Genomic DNA, 20,995 nt, shown 5'->3' with positions numbered 1-20,995 from the left:
CGCACAGACGCTCCGGCAATGGCGGCTCTCCTGCCCCACGGCCGCCCTGGGGGCGCCAGCGGGGCCGGGCTTGTCCCCGCTCTGCCCAATCAGCGCGCGCCAGAGACACGAGTGACGGCAGAAGCAGCCAATGGCAGCCAGCGGCGGGCTCTGCACACGGCACGGACTCGCCTGCCTTGGGCTGAGCTCCGCCATTTCTCGTTAGCCTGGGCTGAGGAGCGGCCCCGGCGCTGGGCCCGGCCCGGGCAGGAGGCCAAGGAAGCGCCGCTGCGCTGAAGCGCCGGGAGCTCGGGGTGCCTGGGAGCTGAGGGCGCTGCGAGCTGGGGGTGAGTCCGGGATGGAGCAGGGCTATGCCGGAGCGAGGCCAAAACTCTGTGACTCTCCTTCCTGCCCTGGGCGGGGAGCCGAACACACAAGGAAAGGCTCGGGGTTTGGATGAGGGTGGGGACAGTTCAATCCTTGGTCACGGGCACAGCACACCTGACTTGGGGAAATTAATTGAATTTATTGTCCGACATATCAGGACAAACAAATGAGAAGTAAAGTAATTCCTACGGAAATCCATCTTCCCCCCCGCTCTCCCTCCTTCCCGGGCTTAACTTTCTGCCCCTCTCCGTCCCCCTCCCCGCCCAGAGGCACAGGGATGGGGGTCACAGTCAGGTCATGTCAGTGCCTCCCCCTGAGGGACAGGAATCCTTGTCCTGCTGCAGCCTGGGGTCCCTGGCAGGGGCCAGAGTCCCTCAGGACCAGGCTGCTCCAGCGGGGATCGCCAGGGGGATCCCCGAGTCCGGCCAGGAGCCACTTGCATGGCTCTGCAGGGGCTTCCCCCGGGCTCGGGGCCTCTCTCAGGCACCCCCTGCTCCGGCCCGGCCTCATTGCCCCCCTCACCCCCCATGCAGCGAGTGCCCGGGCAGGGAGATCCACGATTTTCACGGGGCTGAATCTTGGTGTTTCTGAGCTTTATTGGGCTAAATGTTGGTACTTTGGTTTCTTGTGAGGGCTGAACATTTCTATTTTGGAGGGGATTTTGAGTGAATCTTGTTTGATGAGTTTTTGATCTGTTTTGATGTTTGGAGGGTGTTTGGGCTGAATCTTGGTGTTCTGGAGATTTTTCCAGATACAAGATGCCCAGTGATTTTCTGAGATGAACTTGGACAAGGAGGAATCCCCAGCCCAAGGCGCTCTCCTGTTGTTTTTTTCTCCCCAGCCAGGATTTTACGTTCCCATACTGTGTCCAGATGGAGGAGGAGGAGGAAAAGCCCCGGAGATGCTGCACAAGGAGGGGCTGCAAACCCAATCCAAGGAGCTGCGAGGAGGAAAGACCCTCCCTGTGCCACGAACACGGCCAGAGATCCAGCCGGAGCTCAGAGCTGGGGGAGAAGACCCACAAGTGCTTGGAATGTGGGAAGGGCTTTAGCTACAGCTCTGACCTGATCCAGCACCAGGTGATCCACACTGGGGAAAAGCCCTACAAGTGTGGGGAATGTGGGAAGAGCTTCAGCCAGAGCTCCACCCTGAGGAGTCATCAGGTGATCCACACAGGGGAACGGCCCTACACCTGCTTGGAATGTGGGAAGAGCTTTGGGTGGAGCTCTGGCCTGAGAAAACACCAGCGCATCCACACTGGGGAGAGGCCCTACGAGTGTCCCGAGTGTGGGAAGAGGTTTCAGACCAGCTCCAATGTCCTCATACATGAGCGGATTCACACAGAGGAGAGGCCCTTCCGCTGCCCCGACTGCGGGAAGGGCTTCAAGCAGAACGGCAACCTCGCCGTCCACCGGCGCATCCACACTGGGGAGAGGCCCTACGAGTGTCCCCAGTGTGGGAAGAGCTTCTCACAGAGATCTAACTTGACCCGACACCAACGGAGGCACCATTAAGGGAAGCCCTGCGAGTGCCCCGAGTGCGGGAAGAGCTTCGTGCGCTGCTCCAGCTCCATCCCCCATGGGAGGATCGGCGTTGGATGATCCCCAGTGACCCCCGTTGGGCAGAGCCCTGGTGATCCGTGGTCCTGGTGATCCGTGTTGGGAAGACACCTGGCTGGGAGGCTCCACATCTTCCTGGCTCCCTGTGGGCACCTGGGTGAAAGCAGGGGAATGAAAATCCAACAGGATACAGAATGACAATGGGAATTGTTGACTTTCAGTCCTTGAGAACCTTTTGCCTCAGGAGCTGTGTGGGCAGAGAAAATGGGGTGACACCGGGCTTGGGGGGCCCAGAGGGGAGCACACAGGCTCTGTGGGGGGGATGACACCACTCCCGGGACCCCCCCTCACCTTCCTGCACAGGCAGAAGCCGAGCCCCAGTGCCAGGAACACGGAGACTCCAATCGCCGTCAGCCTCGTGCTGTGGGCAGCGTTTGACAGCATCCCTGGGGGGTCTGCAGGGGTCAGGGGTCCCAAAACCTTTCACAGACACCCGAAGCCCCTCCAAGGACGCTCCCAGTCTCCCCCAGTCCACTCAGGACCCTCTGAAACCTCCTTTGGAGTCACTAATTTTAAACAATTAAGAATTAGAGAAACATTAGAGATCTTGGCTAGAGATAGGCCTTGCTGGAACTAGTTAGAGTTAATGATTAAGTGAGAAGCAGGATTTGAAATAATGAATCTCGGACTTAGGTAAAAAATTACTTGTCATTGTATGTTTGTTCAGCTGTGCTTATAATGAGAAAAGAGAAACTGATAAACGGGTTCAGGAAGATCACAGACCTTACATCTGGAAACCCATTTAAAAGCCTCCCCAACATCCTTCAAACCCCTTCCCAGCCATTCTTGAGCCCCCCAAACCACTCTACCAGTTTAAACCAGTCCATCTCAAACTCCCTCCCAGTTCCTCCCAGCACACCCCAATCCCCCTCTGGGCCCCCCAGTGCTTCCCCCGCTGCCCCTGGCGGCGCTGTGGGGGCCGGGCCGTGCCCCAGTGCCGGCTCAGGGGGTGCTCCAGGCTGACGTGCTCCACCTGGCAGCTGGAGCTGAGCCCGCATTGCCGGGGGCGGTTTCCAGCAGCACCAGGAGCTGCTGGCTCCAGTCCCCGCTGGGGAGCACGGCAGTGGCCAGCACGTGGCCCGAGAGCTGCTGCTGGCCCTGGGAGCAGCTCAGCTGGATGTGGGCAGGGGAGAAATCCATCAGGGAGCAGAGCAGGCGGCCGGGGCCGGGCTGGGAGCTCGAGGGCACCAGCGAGATGGACACGGTGGGATGGGCACTGGGAAAGAGTGGAGACACACTGGGATCAGCTGCGGGGGAACTGGGAGAGATGGGTGAAGAGTGGTGTGGCATTGGGAGGGACTGGGAATGGACTGGGAGGGCCTGGCGTGGCAGTGAAACAGATGGGAGTGGATACTGGGACACTGGATAAGGGCGTAGAGGTCTGGGAGTTGAAGTGGGTATGAATTCGAAATGGACTGGGAATGGGCTGAAAGGAGTGGGAGAGACTCCGGAGCGTCTGGGCGGGACTGTAGTGGCACTGGGAGGGACTGTGGTGGCACTGGGCGGGACTGTGGTGGCATTGGGCGGGACTGGTGGCACTGGGAGGGACTGGGAATGAAGTGCGCGGCACTGGGAGGCCGAGTCCAGCGCGGGGCTCTCGGCTCTGTGGATCTGCCCGGCAACTGATGAGTCATCAGAGAGACGCGCTGTGATTGGCTGAGGGGCGGCAGATCCACGGAGGGAAGAGATGGCCCGGATGGCATTTGGGGTGACTGGGATGGACTGGGAAAGCCACAGGAGCCATTGGGAGGCCCCGGGGATGGGCAGAAGGAAGGCTGAGGGCTCTGGGGTGAATCCCAGGGAGGTTTGGAGGGACACGGCTGGGCCCCTCTCTGTGCCCCGCGAGCAGCGGCCCGATTAGAAAAGTTCAGGAGCGGGAGGAGGTGTTTCTAAAGATTGATTTTAATCCTCATTCTCCTGGTCTGATTTGCTCAGTCCTAAATTCAGTTCATTTCCCCGTGTCGGGCTGTTGTTCCCCTGATGGTGATCCCTGAGTGACCTCTCCCTGCCCTTGTCCCGACTCACGAGGATTTGGATTTGTTTCACTTCAGTGGAATTTATGGTAATTTGGGAGGAGCTGGAGCAAAGCAGCTGGAAAGCACAGTGGGCTTGAGAGGGACTGAACCAGGGCAGGAGTTGGGGCTGCCTCGAGTGAGCTCTCACAGTGTGAACCTTCATGGGGTCTTTCTAAGGGAATTTTGTTGAAGTTTGACATTGATTATTAAAAAGCAGAGTCAGAAGTGGAGCTCTGCTTTCAGCTTGAAATGAGGGGATGGAACGTGGGCACTGGGACTTCCGTAACCTCAAGTTGTTCCTTGATACTGGACACTTTAGCTTTTGCAATCTGAAGCCCTTCAGCAGCAATGGCTCTGCCACCCCCTGGTTTCTGGCTCAGACCCAGCCCCGAGCTTGGACAAGGTCTGGGCTTTGTCCTCTTGAGCTTCGGGAGCCTCCCGGGAAGCACCAGCCCTCCCCAGCCCACCCTTGGTAGGACTTTTTCTTTTCTCTCTCCTGACGATTTTATCCCCAAAACTGCCGTGGGAACGTTGTATCCAAGCACATCCTCCAGCGCTGCACTTTCCTCCTGTGAATTCCCTGTGCAGGGAATGTGTCTGTGCTTTTCCCTGCTCTGTTCACTGACAAACAAACCTGAGCCCGTGGGACTGTCAGAGCTCCTTCATGCAATGAAATCAGGTTGTGTTGATCATGGCATGTTCTGGAGGAGCTTTTCTTGGTGTGTCTTGTGCTGCTGGAAATGACACAAGAGCCAGGAGGGAACAGAAGCTGCTGCTGCCCGTTGGCTCAGGGCCAGGGAACCAAGTTGTGCTCCCGTGCAGTTGGGCCCTGCTGGAAGCAGAGCCGCCTTTCCCTTGAGCAGCTCAAGCTTGTGACAGCTCCAAACAGGAAACCTCAGCAGAAAACTCTTCCTCCAAACTCAGCTGCTTTCCCTCCTGCAGCTGTTTGGGAAAGAGCCTCAAAGCACAGACTCTGCTGGGAGCCATTGGTGCATTTCCTCCCTCCCGGCAGCAGCAGCAGCTCCTGAGCCCTTCACGGGCTCCTGTCCCTTCACAAACCCTTCAGCTCCCTTTGAACTCTCAGAAGTCACTAACATATGTATTTCTTTCATATTTAAACTGCATTTAAACTTCTCTTTTTCTCTCCTCTCTATCCTTTTAATCTCCTCTTTATCTCCTTTAATCCCGTCAGCACCAGTAGGATGGGGATGGAGTCTTGGGGTGGGTGTGGGATGAACTGAGGATCCAGCAGAGAAGGGCAAGGCAGAGGGGAGAGGACTCAGCCAACCCTTCTCCTGCTCTCTCCTCCCCCAGGGTGCAGCTAAAGCAAGTCAGACTGGAAAGGATCCCACAAATGCTGTGTTCTCCTCCCTCTGAGCTTGGCTGGGGATCCTCAGCTTCAGCCTGGTGCAGTGGCTTAGATTGGCTAATTTGAGTTTTTTGGCTAAAGCACTAAATAATGTGGTGGGTTTAGCGCTGGCTGAAATCTCCAGGGCACTTACTCATTTCTCACTGTGAGATATGGATTAGGAGAAGGGCAAACCAGGCTTAAAACTTAGAAGGAATAAAGAAAGTTTATTAACAGGACTACAAGAATGAGAAACTAGAATAAAACTTTCAGAACGCTTTTTCTCTCCTGACTTTTTTTTTTTTTTTACCTGACAACATAGAGATAGAACTTGGGATGTTAACACAGTATTCATTACACGATAGTTTTTTATTAGTTTTTGTAGGGACAGGAGTTTTTCTTGTTATGTCATGGAGGATTTTTTACGAGGAACAGATTTTTTGGTGGTTTTTTATTTTTACAAATAGCAGCCGTCTGGGAAGAAATTTTGCTATCATGACATTTTTCTCATTTTTACAGCCCTCCTAGAGGTGTTTCTATGGGTTATGAATTCATGGGGTGTTATTTTAAGGATGAGTTGTTTGAAGGCAAAGGTTTTCTGCATTTGTTTTTGTGATCATCTTTGGGAACAGAAGTTTTCTTCTTCTCTCCCTGAGGGTAAAGGGCATTTTATTGTTTTTATTTATTATTCTGTTCAAACTTTTTATGGGATTACAGTTACTTTAACACTTGTTTGGTTTCTTTAATGGATGCTTTTGTTTAGATTTACAGGTTGAATGTTTTTTATACTTTATTAATGAATTAAAGGAGATATTTTAGTATATCATTGTTTATTTCTATGGTTTTACTAAAATAATATTTTAGTTTTAACTGGCATTTTATAATTTCTTTTCTATCTGAGATTTAACTCTTGTTTTTACTGACTTTGATGTTTTTATGTTGTTTTTTTGTGTGTTGTTACTCTGTCCTTTTCTGTCCCTGGAGAGATGAACAAGGTTTGTAGGTCTCATCTGTGTATTGAAAGGGTTAATATCTTGCCCAGGCTCATAATCTTCCTAGTGTTCCAAATAAATAGGTACTGTGAGGGATACATATCACAGGTGAGCACCCACTGCACAATCTGCTTTGGATTAAATCCCATCTCCATCTTCATCAGCTCACAGTCACTGTGACACTATTCCTGCATGGAAGAAACAGGCTGGGATGCCCCTTTCTGCTTTTGGTCCTTTTACTGGCAAATGAAATATTCTATTTGAAAACATTCAAACCCTGGAGTTTCTTTGTATTTTCCCCTGCAAATGCTGCCAGCCGAGGTTCCCAAGTGTCTGGTTCGTGTTTGTGTGCACAGAGCAAAGGTGTCAGCCTGTGTCCGTGGCCCGGGTGTCTGTCAATGTCCATTGAAGCAGACGGCTGGAAGGGGGCTCTGCCCGCCCTGCGCTGCTCCGGGGCTGGGGCTGGGCTGGCAGAGGCTGCAGAGCGCTCTGAGAGGCACCGCCTCAGCCCCGGCCGCCATCTTGTGCATGGTGGCACCGCCTCAGCCCCGGCCGGCATCTTGTGCATGGTGGCACCGCCTCAGCCCCGGCCGGCATCTTGTGCAGGGTGGCAGCTCTGAGGGCTGTGCGAGAGACGCTCTTCCCCAGCGCTGTTTCACGTCCTTTCCTTTCCCGGGATGGCATTTGGAAATGTTTCTTCAGCCCTATTCTTAAAAACGAGATTCACTTAATAAATTATAAAAAAGAATTTAATATAAACAAAAAGACAATTAGGAGACAAAGGAAATAAAGCAAAGGGTTAAAACGGCCGGGTGCCCTGGCGGGTTGCCAGGAACACTCCTGGTATCTTGGGAACACTCTTTTTATCCCCCCCTGCTGTGAGGATTTTATGCATATTCAAACATGTCCCCTCCCTGGTTCCGCCTTCTTAGATCATGCTTGAGAGGAATGACAGGTTTGTCTTTACAAACAAGCTGTGGGTCAGTTGATAAGGTGTACTATCAGTGAGAGACGACAGAAACAATGGGATGGATTCCAGTAGAAGATCAAAGGGACACTAAAAGAACACTATGAATTCTATAAAAGTTAAGAAGGGATTATGCATGGGGGGGGGGGGAGGAAAGGTATCACCGCCGGTATCAGGCGTTCCGGGAAGCCTGTACCTCTCAAGTACCTCAGCCTATGGGGAAAGAGAGAAGGGACAAGCGGCCGGGAATTAGGATAAAAAGGAGGCTGCGCCCTCCAAGAATTTGAGAGACCCCAGGGGAATGCCCCATGGCCTCTCCCTTTATTCGAATAAAGAAAAAGGACTCCTCTGTCTCCTTTTTGGACATAAACCTCTGGCGTTTGTGGATTTAATTTTCCTGACAATTTTGGGGGCTCGTCCGGGATATTTCCACCGTCCGGGGCGGCAGGCAGTGAGTGGAGCTGAAGGCGCGCCTCACCCAGTTTCGGTGATCAGCTCCCCTTGGTGGCGGCCGGCACCGGGCGATTGATTGGGTTCCCGAGACTGTCCAGGAGACAGATGAGTGGCGGACCAGGGGGGTCCGTGAAGAGTCCACAGGGAAGGACCACTGAAAATCTCACCGGTGAGTAAAATGGGATCTTCGGGGAGCAAGCCTGGGAGGGCACCCAGGGAGGGTAGCACAGGCAAGCCTGGGAGGGCACCCATGGAGGGTAGCACAGGCTAAACAGGGCACCCATGGAGGGTTGCAAAGGTACAGCCGGGAAGGGGTCTCGGCAAAAGGGATGACGATCCCACAATACCCCCGGAGAGTCCCTTGAGGAGAATGCTGAAATCTTGGGACAGATTATGCATTCACACAGAAGTAACTACAGAGATGATGGTGAAATATTGTTATTATGTATGGCCAGAGTATAAGTTGCCAAATGGACTTATATGGCCACCTTAGAAAACAGAATTCATTTGTGTTGAGTTCTGTGAAGGTGTCTAGAGGAGAGCTGGAAAAGATGGATTGAAAGAGAATGTGGATTAATGTGATTTGTACGGGCAGCAGGAGATGGATGAATTGTGTTAGTGTGCTGGAACAGAATTGGTTAATGAAGAGTGTAGAGAGATGTGGTTGAAGCAGGAACCAGGAGTGGAGGAGCAGGACCAGGAGCACAGGCTGGGGGCCTGTGAGGCTGCTGAGACTCAGCACTGGGCAGTGCCTGACCCCACCGGCCCCGGGCAGGGGCAGCAGCAGCTGCCGGCCCTTTGAGGCTGCAGGACGCCCCGGCCGCCTGTGGTGCTGCCGGCCGTGCCCGCCGGGAACACTGGAGTGGGGAGGAGCTGTTTGGACAATGTGGCAGGACAGGAACTGGCTCGGGTATTCGGTGTGTGGTAAATAGAGTGAGCACAAGGAGGAAAGGCGAAGGTGATGGCCTTTTTCAGGCCAAAGAGGGAAAAACCGAAAGGTCCAAGGGGTCCCCCGGGACAGAGAGGACGGGATCAGGCACAAGGAAGTAGCAGAAGCTTTCTCTCCCCAGCAGGGGAGACCCAAGCCAAACAGCGGCTGGGAAAAGATCAGCGTGCTGTCTTCAGGGCGTAAGACACTGAAAACGGCAATGTCTGCAAAATAGCCAAAAACAGCTGGACTGTCGAGAAAGTCCAGAAGATAAAATAAATGAATTGTTAAGAGTGTCAAAAGCTCTCATTATATCCACCAACCTAGAGCCGTTGTCAACTTTTAAAGTGAGTCTGGATCGAGGAGAGGTGTGTGTCTTAGTAAAAACAAAGACCTCTCGATTCACCTTAATTTTTATCCCCGAGGGGGAAAATTAAAGAATTTTTTTGATCATTCAAAAGAGTTGTGAGCATTGTGGTTTCTTCTGTGTGCTCAGAAGTTTGAACACATCTTTCTCTGAAAGAATTGTAAAAATTGTAGTAAATTAATTTGAAGATTTAATTAATTTGTCTACATGAAGTTTTGTGCAGAATGGCTCCAGTTTGGAGGGGATCACACCCCTCTGCTTTTTGTATGTTTTGTTGTAAAAAGCCAGAATTGGCAAATTTCAGTTATAAAGCCAATGCTGCAAGTCATACCTTGTGGGGAACACGCCCACCACTCTGTAGTTTGTTGTAGCCTTAAAGCAAATTCTGTAGCTACAACCTTGTGAAAATAGTGTCCTATGGAAGGCCTGGGTATTTGTCATGCACTTCCTCGGTGGAAGTTATGGGAAAACATTAAAGGAAAGTATCTTGTTTCTTTCCTTAATAAAAGTTTTAAATGTTAAAGGTTAAAAAATGTTATAAATATTAGAGTTTCCTTAATAGAAGTTAATTTGTTAGTCACCTCCATACACCTAGGATGAACTTGATGCAAAAAATTGAGATGGAGAGTGGTTAGTTACTAAAAAATAGAGAAATGTAATGTAATTAGCTTGAAACAGTGGCATTACTTGCTACTGAACTAAATCATGTTTATACAAAGTCACCTGTTTGCGCAAACTTCACAAAAGAAAAATGTTAAGAGAGTTTGCTCCACCCTCAGAAGTTAAGTTGTTGCGGTATGTAGATGATTTATTGTTATCAGGAGAACAAGAAGAAATGGTTGAAAGAGCTACTGTGAAACTGCTTAATTTTCTTGCTAAAAAAGGACTTAGAGTGTCTAAAAAGAAAGCACAGTTAGTAGAGAAACAGGTCAAATATTTAGGGCATATTTTAACTGGAGGGTTACGGTGTATTGATCCAGAAAGGATACAAGGAATTCTACAAGTACCATTACCCCAAACAAAAAGGGAATTGCGGCAGTTTTTAGGGTTGGTAGGATACTGCCGAGTGTGGATAGAAGATTTTTCTGTTGTGGCCAGACCTTTATATAGCTTTTTAACACAAGACAGTCCTAATGTTGTAGTATGGACACCAGAAGGAGAACAAAGTTTTAAAAAGTTAAAAGACAAATTGGTTAAAGCCCCAGTCCTAGCTCTTCCAGATATAGAAAAAGATTTTGAATTATATGTAGATGTTACACAAGGCCATGCAAAAGGAATTTTAGTTCAAGAGCATGGGGGAACACAAAGACCTGTTGCCTATTTTTCAAAAATGTTAGACCCGGTGGCCAGAGGCTGGCCCCATTGTTTGCAAAACTGTGCAGCCACAGCTCTGATGGTCGCTGAGGCTAGAAAGCTGACAAGGGGGGGTTATGTGATTGTTAAAGTTTCACACCAGATTAAAGCTTTGTTAACTGAAAGAGCCTCTAAGTGGATGACCAGCTCTCGGTTGTTACAATATGAGATGTGTCTATTAGAACAGGAGGATTTAAAATTTAAAAGCAGAGAAAGTTTTAACCCAGCCTCCTGTTTGAATGGCCCTGAGGAGAGGAGCCAAGGCAAATTCCATGATTGTATTCAAGTAATAGATCTACAAACTAGGGCAAGGAATAATTTGCGAGACATTCCATGGCCTGAAAGAGAAAACGTGTTTATTGATGAGTCTTCAAAAGTGATAGAAGGAAGACGCAGAGCTGTGTGCTCTTGTGAGTGGCTGTGAATTATACCGAGACAAGACAGTAAATGTTTTTACTGATTCTAAATATGTATATAAAGTGATACATGCATTTAAGAAACTGTGAGAAGAAAGAAGTTTATTAACCTGCAAAGGAAGGACGTTGGTTCGTGAGAGTTTAATCTCCTGCCTGTTAGAGGTGGTGAATTTGCCAAAAGAAGTAGCAATGATGCACATTAGAGGGCACCGGGCAGAGTGCTCGGGGGAGGCAAGGAGAAGCGGACTAGTTGATGGAGAGGCGGGGAGCTGCATTGTTGCTGGAGGTTTCTGAGATGTTTCCCTTGCTCCCGGTGACTGCCCCCTTGCCAGAAAGGTTGTCTTTTTCACTGAAGGACCTTGAGATAGTTGTGGAGAGTGAGGCAGAGAGAAAGAGAGGTGGTTAGTTTGCAAGGGATAGTGAGCGGATGCCGAGAGTTCCGACATCGCAGTTGTTAAAGCAGCTTCATGGGGGAGGTGCCGAGGCTCCCGAGGGATGGCAAAGACCTTCCTCAAGATGTATACTGCTGTGGGTCTTTTTGTTCTAGCAAAACGAGCTGTTGATAGTTGTTTGATTTGTGCTAAGACAAATAACAAAGCTACAAAGAAACTGGCCAGGGGTGGAAAGCCTTGGGCCGTACGTCCCTTCCAAAGATGCCAGGTAGATTTTACTGAGATGCCCCGGGTGGAGAAATTTAAATATCTTTTGGTAATAATATGTCAATTAACAGGATGGCCAGAAGCCTTCCCTGCTGTTTCAGCAACCACAGGGTCAGTTATTAAAGTATTCTTGGAACAAATAATTCCAAGATATGGGATGGTAGAAGCAATAGACTCAGATAGAGGAACTCATTTTACTGGAAAAATTCTTAAAAGAGTAATGACTGCTTTAGGGATACAATGGAACCTCCACACTCCCTGGCATCCCCAAAGCTCAGGCCAAGTTGAAAGGATGAATGGAGAGATAAAAAAACATCTTCTGAAGCTAGTGATAGAAACCAAAATGCCATGGCTGCGGCTCTTACCACTGGCTTTAGCAAGAATAAGAGCCAGACCTAGGGAAGATATTCAACTATCTCCCTTTGAATTGATGTTTGGAATTCCTTATCCTTGTAATTCTCAGCCTGGGGCGGGGGTAGAGATAAGTGATGTATATCTAAAACAGTATGTGGCTCGGATACTGTCTCTTGTGAAATCTCTTCGACAGGAAGCTCAGCTGACACAGACCCTGCCTTTGGACTTTGCTGTGCATAATATCCAACCAGGAGACTGGGTCCTAGTTAAGGAGTGGAAAGAAGCACCCCTGGTGCCTAAGTGGCGTGGACCTTTCCAGGTGTTACTGACTACAGAAACAGCCGTCAAGACAGCTGAACACGGGTGGACACATCACACTCGAGTCAAGGTCTCTAAAGCTCCAGAGATTTGGACATCTCAGCTGGAGGAGAAGGATGGGAAGCCGCGACTGACACTCCGCAGGAGTGGCCCGGAGCAGTAGCTGGTGCGTCGACATCGGGGGAAGCCCTGAGTGCCTACCCACAGACTGACTGCTGAAATAGTCTGTATGGGCATCCCTACTCTCAAATCTCCAGACACTAGGAGCCAATCCATGCTGTCATTGCTTTCTTTATGCTAAACTGTTTCTGTGCTTTCACTTGCCACAGGTGGTGTAGAAGACAACGTGAAATTGAAAATTAGAAATTAGATTGTAACACTATTAGAATGTCTCTCTTAATAATTTTACCTTTATATTTTCAGTTAAGTTGGAGTCTAAAGTGAGAAAATAATTTTTTTACTTTAGGAGAACAAGTAGCAAAAACCTTTAACCTTAAGAACTGTTGGGTCTGCGGGGGGCCGGGGGGATCTGAAAGCTGGCCATGGGTAGCCAGCCCAGTCGAGCCTAAATGGTGGGTTAGCACCCTGAGTGAAGTCCATAATGAAACAGGATTTTGGGACAAAGAAGGAAGTCCATGGCAGCTTCATTCTTCTGAAAGAGGCATTTATTGCCTAAACAGAACAGAGAGCACATATGTAGGAAAGAGCGTTTGTGACTGGACTTTATCTTTGGGTTTAGATTGTTAGACCCCCAACTGCCCTCCTTATGACTGTTCCAGATATCAAGGCAGATGGAATCAAACACGTTAAGCTCACTAATGGTAGCTGGGTAAGGTGTTCCTTCCATAATTACCAAAAAGATTTTGAAGGCTGTAAAGCAGTGGGGAAGGATAAGTTTTTTGACCCTTTATTTTTAAGCTGCCCCCGAGATAATTCCACAAGTCCGACACATGTTGTCCGAGACTATCAGTGGAAATGGCAACACCGGAATGGAACTCGAACCCTTTTCAGTAAGTTCTGGTCCAGATCTAATAAAACAAATCTGGGATGTGATTGCAAGTGGAAGCCTCATGTAGGAGCTTGGAAATGTAAATATTGTGATTCTTATGGCGAGGCAACTATTGTTGGTGGACCACTAGGCCCTGGAAGCAAGCTGTATTTTGACCCACCAGTTGATGATAAAAATTGGAAAGGTCCCTTCGCTAATGGGACCTGGGCTCTAAAGGGGCATTACTGGATTTGTGGCCAAAATGCTTACCGCAGGCTACCCCCAAACTGGTCAGGAATATGTTATGTAGGGTATATCAGACCATTGTTCTTTCTGCTACCACAAGTTCAGGGAAATCAGTTAGGAATCAAAGTATATGATGATCTAATTAGAGAAAAGCGGTCCATTGATACATCCCTGGTTGGAAAGAGCACCCAAAAGTGGGGAAAAGATGAATGGCCACCTGAACGAATCATACAACACTATGGACCAGCTACCTGGAACCCAAATGAATTAATATCAGGTGCCAGAGAACCCATTTATAATCTAAATCGGATAATTAGGTTGCAAGCTGTCTTTGAAATAATAATCAACCAGACAGCTACAGCTCTTGACCTTCTTGCTGACCAGTCTACTCAGATGAGAAATGCAATATTTCAACATCGGATGGTATTAGACTACTTATTAGCAGAAGAAGGGGGGGTGTGTAGAAAATTTAATGACTCAAACTGCTGTTTGCAAATAGATGACAATGGAAAGGTAGTGAAACAAATAACAAAAGAAATAAGAAAGTTAGCCCATGTACCGGTCCAAACATGGAAAGGATGGGAATGGGACATGTTTTCATAGTTACCTGGTGGCCTATGGGTCAAACAAATGCTTTTTTTCTCTTATGTGTTGTAGCAACTCTAATCTTTTTACCATGCATGATCCCTTGCTTCATACAACTCATTCAACATGTGATCAAAAGAATGCAGGTAGTAGCAGTGCCTACTGACCCAGAGATGGCTACAAAAGGGCACAGAGTGATGCCCCTGCAAATAATTGCAAAGCCAAAAAAGACTCAAGAACAAGAAATTAAGTCAATGATAACTAAAGTTTGTAAAGACAATTATTAACAAAAATTAAAAGAGGAGGGATTGAGAGGAATGACAGGTTTGTCTTTACAAACAAGCTGTGGGTCAGTTGATAAGGTGTACTATCAGTGAGAGACGACAGAAACAATGGGATGGATTCCAGTAGAAGATCAAAGGGACACTAAAAGAACACTATGAATTCTATAAAAGTTAAGAAAGGATTATGCATGGGGGGGGGGGGGAAGGTATCACCGCCGGTATCAGGCGTTCCGGGAAGCCTGTACCTCTCAAGTACCTCAGCCGATGGGGAAAGAGAGAAGGGACAAGCGGCCGGGAATTAGGATAAAAAGGAGGCTGCGCCCTCCAAAAATTTGAGAGACCCCAGGGGAATGCCCCATGGCCTCTCCCTTTATTCGAATAAAGAAAAAGGACTCCTCTGTCTCCTTTTTGGACATAAACCTCTGGCGTTTGTGGATTTAATTTTCCTGACACCCACACTCGTAGGGCCGTTCCCCTGTGTGCTACCGCATGTGGGGGATGAGATGGGAGGTGCAGTTGAAGCTCTTCACACATTCTAAGAACTTGTAGGGCCATTTCCCCGTGTGTACTTGGTGGTGGATGAAGAGGTGGGAGGTATGGCTGAAGCTCTTCCCACATTCCAAGCACCAGTAGGGCTTCTCCCCGGCGTGAAGCTGCTCATGGACCACCAGGTTGGATCTCTGGATGAAGCACAGGGGGGGTCTTTTCTCCTCAGAGCACCCTGGGATGGGTTTGGAGCCCCTCCCTGTGGGGGATCCCTTTGGCATTTCCTCCCCATTGGAGCTGCTCAAAACGGCCTCGTCCACGAGGTTCTGCTGCGGGGATTTGTCCTCCCTGGTCTCCCTCTGCAGCTCAGTGCCTGGGGGAGGAAGGACAAGGGGAGGAAGGAGTGAGGAAGGAAGAAGGGAAGAACAAGGAGAAGAAGGAGGGTAGAGAAGGATGAAGGAGAGGAAGGGACAGTAAGAAAAAAGGGAAAAAGAAAGGGATCAAGAAGGAAGAGAAACAAGAAGAGGAAGGAACAAGGGGAGGGAAGGAGGGAGGGAAGGAGGGAGGGAGGGAGGGAGGGAGGGAGGGAGGGAGGGAGGGAGGGAGGGAGGGAGGGAGGGAGGGAGGGAGGGAGGGAGGGAGGGAGGGAAGGAAGGAGGGAAGGAGGGAAGGAGGGAAGGAGGGAGGGAAGGAGGGAAGGAGGGAAGGAAGGAAGGAAGGAAGGAAGGAAGGAAGGAAGGAAGGAAGGAAGGAAGGAAGGAAGGAAGGAAGGAAGGAAGGAAGGAAGGAAGGAAGGAAGGAAGGAAGGAAGGAAGGAAGGAAGGAAGGAAGGAAGGAAGGAAGGAAGGAAGGAAGGAAGGAAGGAAGGAAGGAAGGAAGGAAGGAAGGAAGGAAGGAAGGAAGGAAGGAAGGAAGGAAGGAAGGAAGGAGAAGGAAGGGATGGGAATTGTCTCCAAGCCACAGGGAAGGGGAAGGAGCTGTGCCCAGTCTGTCCCTGGCAGGAAGGCATCTGCAGCAGGGTTGTCCTTCAGTCGGGGGCCATCCTGGGCTGGGAGATGGAGCAGAAGAGAGGGGGAAAGGGGCAGTGACTTCCACCTCACCTGCCTGGGGGTCCCAGAGCATCTTCCTCTCTGCCTTCTCCTCCTCCTCCATTCGTCTAATGCTTGGGAATGAGAAGTCTGGTTTGGGGAGAAAAACAAGGGGTGACCACCTAGGATTCAGGGTTCCTCCTGCCCAAGTCCATCTCTAGAAGTCATCAGGTATCTTGTGTCCATGAAAACCTCCAAAACATCAGAAAACATCAAAACATCATAGGAAAAAATCCCTCCCTGAGGTTCCCCTTCCCTGGGGTCCCCACTTTGGTGTCCCAGGGCTTCCCCCTGTGCAGGCTCATCCCTTCTCCGGGCTGCCCCTTCTCCAGGCTCCCCTCACTCCCGGCTCTCGGGGTCCCCCCTCTCCAGGCCCCCATTTCAGGCTCCGGGACTCCCGGGGCTCCCCCCTTTTCGCTGCTCCCCTCCCCCTGCCGGTACCGGGCATCTCAGGTCAGCTTTGGAGTCCTGCAAGATCCAAACATCGCTCTGCCCGGCCCGTGCCCAGAAAAAGGAACAGGGGTCCCCACAGATACTTCGAGTGAGCTCCAAATATCCCTTCCCCTTCAAACAAATCCTGCCAGGATGGCCCAAGACCTTCGGGGCGAGGTTCCCGTCCCCGGTGAGCTGCGGGATGCGGGGCCCGATGCTCCCGGCGCGAAGGGGCTGCAGATCCAGAGAGCGATGGACGCACGTGGGGCCTCCTCTGCTGCTCCTCTTGCAGTTCCTGCACCTCCTCTACCCCTCCTCTTCCTCCCGCTCCTCCTCCTCCTTCCCCTCCTCCTGCATCTCTCGGCTGCTGGCGAGGAGCTCTGGGGTGAGCGGAGCGGGGCCGGGAGGCGGTGGGAAAGGGCTGGGAGAGGGGGATGAGGGGAGCTGGGACAGGGGGAGAGGGGTTCTCAAGGAGGGGCTGCCAGTTAAGCCCAGGAGCCCCAAATGGCCTCCGTGTCCTGGCAGCCCCTGGCGGCGCTGTGGGGGCCGGGCCGTGCCCCAGTGCCGGCTCAGGGGGTGCTCCAGGCTGACGTGCTCCACCTGGCAGCTGGAGCTGAGCCCGCATTGCCGGGGGCGGTTTCCAGCAGCACCAGGAGCTGCTGGCTCCAGTCCCCGCTGGGGAGCACGGCAGTGGCCAGCACGTGGCCCGAGAGCTGCTGCTGGCCCTGGGAGCAGCTCAGCTGGATGTGGGCAGGGGAGAAATCCATCAGGGAGCAGAGCAGGCGGCCGGGGCCGGGCTGGGAGCTCGAGGGCACCAGCGAGATGGACACGATGGGGGTGATAGTAAAAGGTTCTAAAATCTTAGAAAATTTGGAGACTTAGCAAGAAAGTTAAGTTTGCCAAGCCCTGGGAAAAGTAGGCCCTGGGAAATGTTAGGCCTTGTGCTCACTAAAGATCAGGTCAAACTGCACCTGTGTAATCACTATATGATAAATGATACAATTGTTAGATATGATTTGATATAATTATTGTTTAAAGAACATGAGGAACAATGTTAGAAAGCTGGGGGAGATCACAAGAAATCCATGCTTGGATAAAAACAATGCTTACAATAGAACAATATAAGTTTAATAATTAATATGTAAGTTATATAAGGATGGAGTGTAAAAACATGTTCAACTCTAAACCAAGTCGGGTCAGATTTGGGTATGTGTACCCCTGATACCCAGAGCTCTTCAATAAAGCACCTCCATATAATCATTCTGTGATTATGTGTGTTCCTGAGCTCTAATATTTTGGCACCCCAGATGGGACCCTGTGAGTGCTGCTGAGCTCGCTCACGACCCGATCACGCTCCAGCCGGCACCGAGGGATTCTCGGGGAGCCCATCCGGCTGCGATCGTCTCCGCTGCTCACAACATCCCCGGGAGAGAAAGGTAAGGTGCTTTACTTTGGTTTGGGTGCCTGCCAGTTAGACACAGCGAAAGCTGTGCGTGGTTGGGCTAAAGGAATTCCTGTTGGTATTGCCCAGGCGCCGTCTGTCAGACGAGTGCGAAAGCGTCGCAGGTTCGGCATTTGGTGTATTGTAGTTGTGACATGGAGCAGGGTTCTGGGCTGCAATGCTCCCATACTGGGTACTTCTCCTTTGGGGTGCTTATTAGCACATTGGAAACAAGGTAACTTTGGGGAAGAATTACATAAGACTAAATTAATTTTGGTGAGATCTCCCACAGAAAAAGACCCCAGCGACCCCATTTCATCTGTTGGTAGCTATAACCCCCCTCTTCTCTCTCTCTTTACTTTGTTTTCTTTCTCTCTCTCTCTCTCTCTATCTCCTCTATCGTATAAGCCTTGTGGTTGGCACTAAAATAAAGGTACATTATTGTTGTTATTATTTAAACTGAAATCCCTTTGTGTCCTTTTTGCACTCTGAGATCAAACAAACCTCTCACGAGTCCCACTCACGTTATTGAATCCTGACATTTAAACTGGAGTCACGGACAGGATTTCTGACAGACAGAAGGGGCTGCAGGTTTGTTGTGCAGTCTGTATTAGGGGAAGGACGTCTCGCTCCAGCCGCACCCAGCCCGACACTCCCAAAAGAGTGAGCGGTGTCTAGAAAGCAAGGGGGGCAACTCGAATTTCCCACAAACTGCACACACTGAGGTGAAAAGCACCCCACACTCACTTGAAGGCTCTGTCTGCAGAATTTCACAAAAGATCTCTTAGTGCAAAAGGGCAGGACTGTTTTTGTTCTTGTTGTGTGTATGAATTTTGACTGCTTGGTGTAGCAAAGAGACAACCAGAATTTTAAACTGAAGGAGTGCCTCCCAAGCAGATTTGGTCTTTTCACCAATACAGGGAAGCAAAAAGTTGTGTGTGTGTGTGTATAATTTAAGTTTATACCTCCCTGTCGTGGTTTTTCCCTTTGTAAAATGACTGAAAACAGCAGTGCAAAAGTTAAAACTGCATTTTTTGCATGTTATGCTCTGTTAGCAAAACACAATGCCAGACCTTCTCCAGGAGGGAAAAGTTGGTGCTCAATAATTGGTTTAATTTGGAAAATGTGATTGACAGAGTATGTTCTTTACAACATGAAACAAAATTTAAACTGGGCAAAAATAAAATTGTACTCTGCTCAATTTTGGGAGCTTGTCTTACAGCAGCTATAGAAACTCGCTGTAAGTAAAGAAGTGAGGAAAAAACTACAATAGACTCCCTCCAAAACCTAGTTAAAACTTTGCAAAAACAATTGGATGAAGAAAGAAGTAAGATCAATCTGTTGCAAGCAGCCCTCCATAAAAAAATTCAAAAAATACTGACTTGCTAAAAGAAACAAGAGAGGGAAACCCCTCTCATTATTCAAATTTACCCTCAAAAAGAGCTAACTTGGATAAAATTGTGGGGAACACTGCTGTCCTAGTTTGAAACCTCTAATTAAAACAGAATATAATTATATCAATGATGAAAATCTTGATCCACACATAACTACTAAAAATAGAAAAAAGGAAAAAAAAGAAGAAAAAAGAAAAAAAAAGAGAAAAAAAAGGGAGTACGGGCGTCTCCCTGACGAGTCAGAGACAGAATACGTATTCCCAGTGTCTCTCACTAGAGGTGATCAAATTCGATTGAGGGAACTGGAATCCAGTGGGCACTGGGGACATGAAGTCTTCTTAACAGCAGGAGACAGACGTAACCCATGGTCCCCAACTCAGCACACAGCTTATTGGGCAGAGGGGCTTCACCCCTTGGAAAGGGGGGACCCTATAGCTATAGTGAGTACCCCAAACCAACTCCTGAAAACATTCACAAAGCTGCCTGCTTGCAAATGATACACAAAAGAAAATTAATTGCTGGCTATGAATCACCAATGTTGTTACCTGTGAAAACTGAAATTATGACCCCTTTCATTCAAGGCCTTCCAGAATCACTTAAACCTACAGCAATTTTCCTAAAAAACCAAACCAAACCGAACCAAAATAAAACATAGCAGCTATAACCTCTGTGGATAGACAGATTTCTTGGGAACCCGACTGCTCAACCTGGTTCCACTGATCCTGGGTTTACTCCCTTCACCACCCCCTCTCAGCCCACAGGTTCACAATTGTGTTCTCCTGCTAGGAACCATAAAATTTGGACATGGAGAAAAGTTGCAAAAGATCTAATTAATTACAGTAGCAATTATGGACCTGTAAAAATCCCAGAAGAAAAATCAGAGAAAGCAAAGGGTGTTAGATACATTGGTTCTGTTAATGAAAACCCAGAAAAGAGAAAACAAATCTCTAACCGCCCATATTGGTGGTCACTAGAGATAAAGAAAGGGGTCCCCAGAAACATAATGGATGGCTTATCACTTAAAAGTTGAGTAAAGTAGTTTTTAATTGGCACTGTCCCACTGTTCATTGTATCGAATGCCCCATTGTATAACCCAGCACAGCTCCACAGGCTCTGGGCTGGGAGCCAAAGCAGTCTCCTTCTCAGCCTCTGGGAGTGGAGCCCAAACAGCTTTAGAATCAGGGAAACTGGTAACTCTGCCTCTCATGGGTGAGCAGAGAGGCAGAGGTTGGTTGTATTTAAAATGCTCACTAGAAATAACAAAACTGGAGATGTACTGATTATAACAATAGTGGGTCCTAAACGTGCACCTATTGCTTCTGTAGTTAACACTCGAGCCCAAATTTCTGTGTTGACCAATACAGACTAGTACAGGATTTGAGAGCAATAATAGAATAACTAAAGGTATTTAGCCAGTGGTAGCTAATCCTTGCACATTGTTAACATCTGTAAAAGAGAAATAGAAATGGTTTACTGGAATTGATTTAAAAGATGCCTTTTTCTGCATACCCCTTGACAAAGAAAGTAGGAAACTGTTTGCCTTTGAATGGGAAAATCCAGACAATGGAAGGAAAACTCAGCTCACCTGGACACGACTCCCACAAGGATACAAGAACAGTCCAACCCTATTTGGAAGCCAGCTGGCGAAGGAGCTGGAGATTTGGACTGAGAACGGGCAAGTACCAGAGAACAATACCTGCTGTTACAGTATGTTGATGATATACTGACAACTTCAGAAGAGAAAACAACCTGCATAAAGGTAACAATTGAAATTTTAAATCAGCTAGGAATGGGAGGAGATAAGGTGTCTAAAGAAAAGGTACAAATTGTCCAACAGACTGTGATTTAGCTGGGATGTGAAATCTCACAAGGACAATGTAAGCTGGGTACTAATCG

At 49.0% G+C, this 20,995-nt stretch overlaps 2 pseudogenes; one reads left to right on the top strand and one right to left on the bottom strand.

The window, feature by feature from the left end:
- Positions 1 to 20,995, bottom strand: part of LOC131588506 (zinc finger protein 850-like) — a 398,523-nt pseudogene that overhangs the window by 9,232 nt on the left and 368,296 nt on the right.
- LOC131588515 (zinc finger protein 850-like) overlaps positions 1 to 20,995 on the top strand; it is a 136,987-nt pseudogene that overhangs the window by 58,360 nt on the left and 57,632 nt on the right.

This window comes from Poecile atricapillus, chromosome 26 (genome assembly GCF_030490865.1).
Source record: "Poecile atricapillus isolate bPoeAtr1 chromosome 26, bPoeAtr1.hap1, whole genome shotgun sequence".
NCBI lineage: Eukaryota > Metazoa > Chordata > Aves > Passeriformes > Paridae > Poecile > Poecile atricapillus.
The sequence above is the reverse complement of the archived record's forward strand: the minus strand, read 5'-3'. Positions and strand labels throughout refer to the sequence as shown.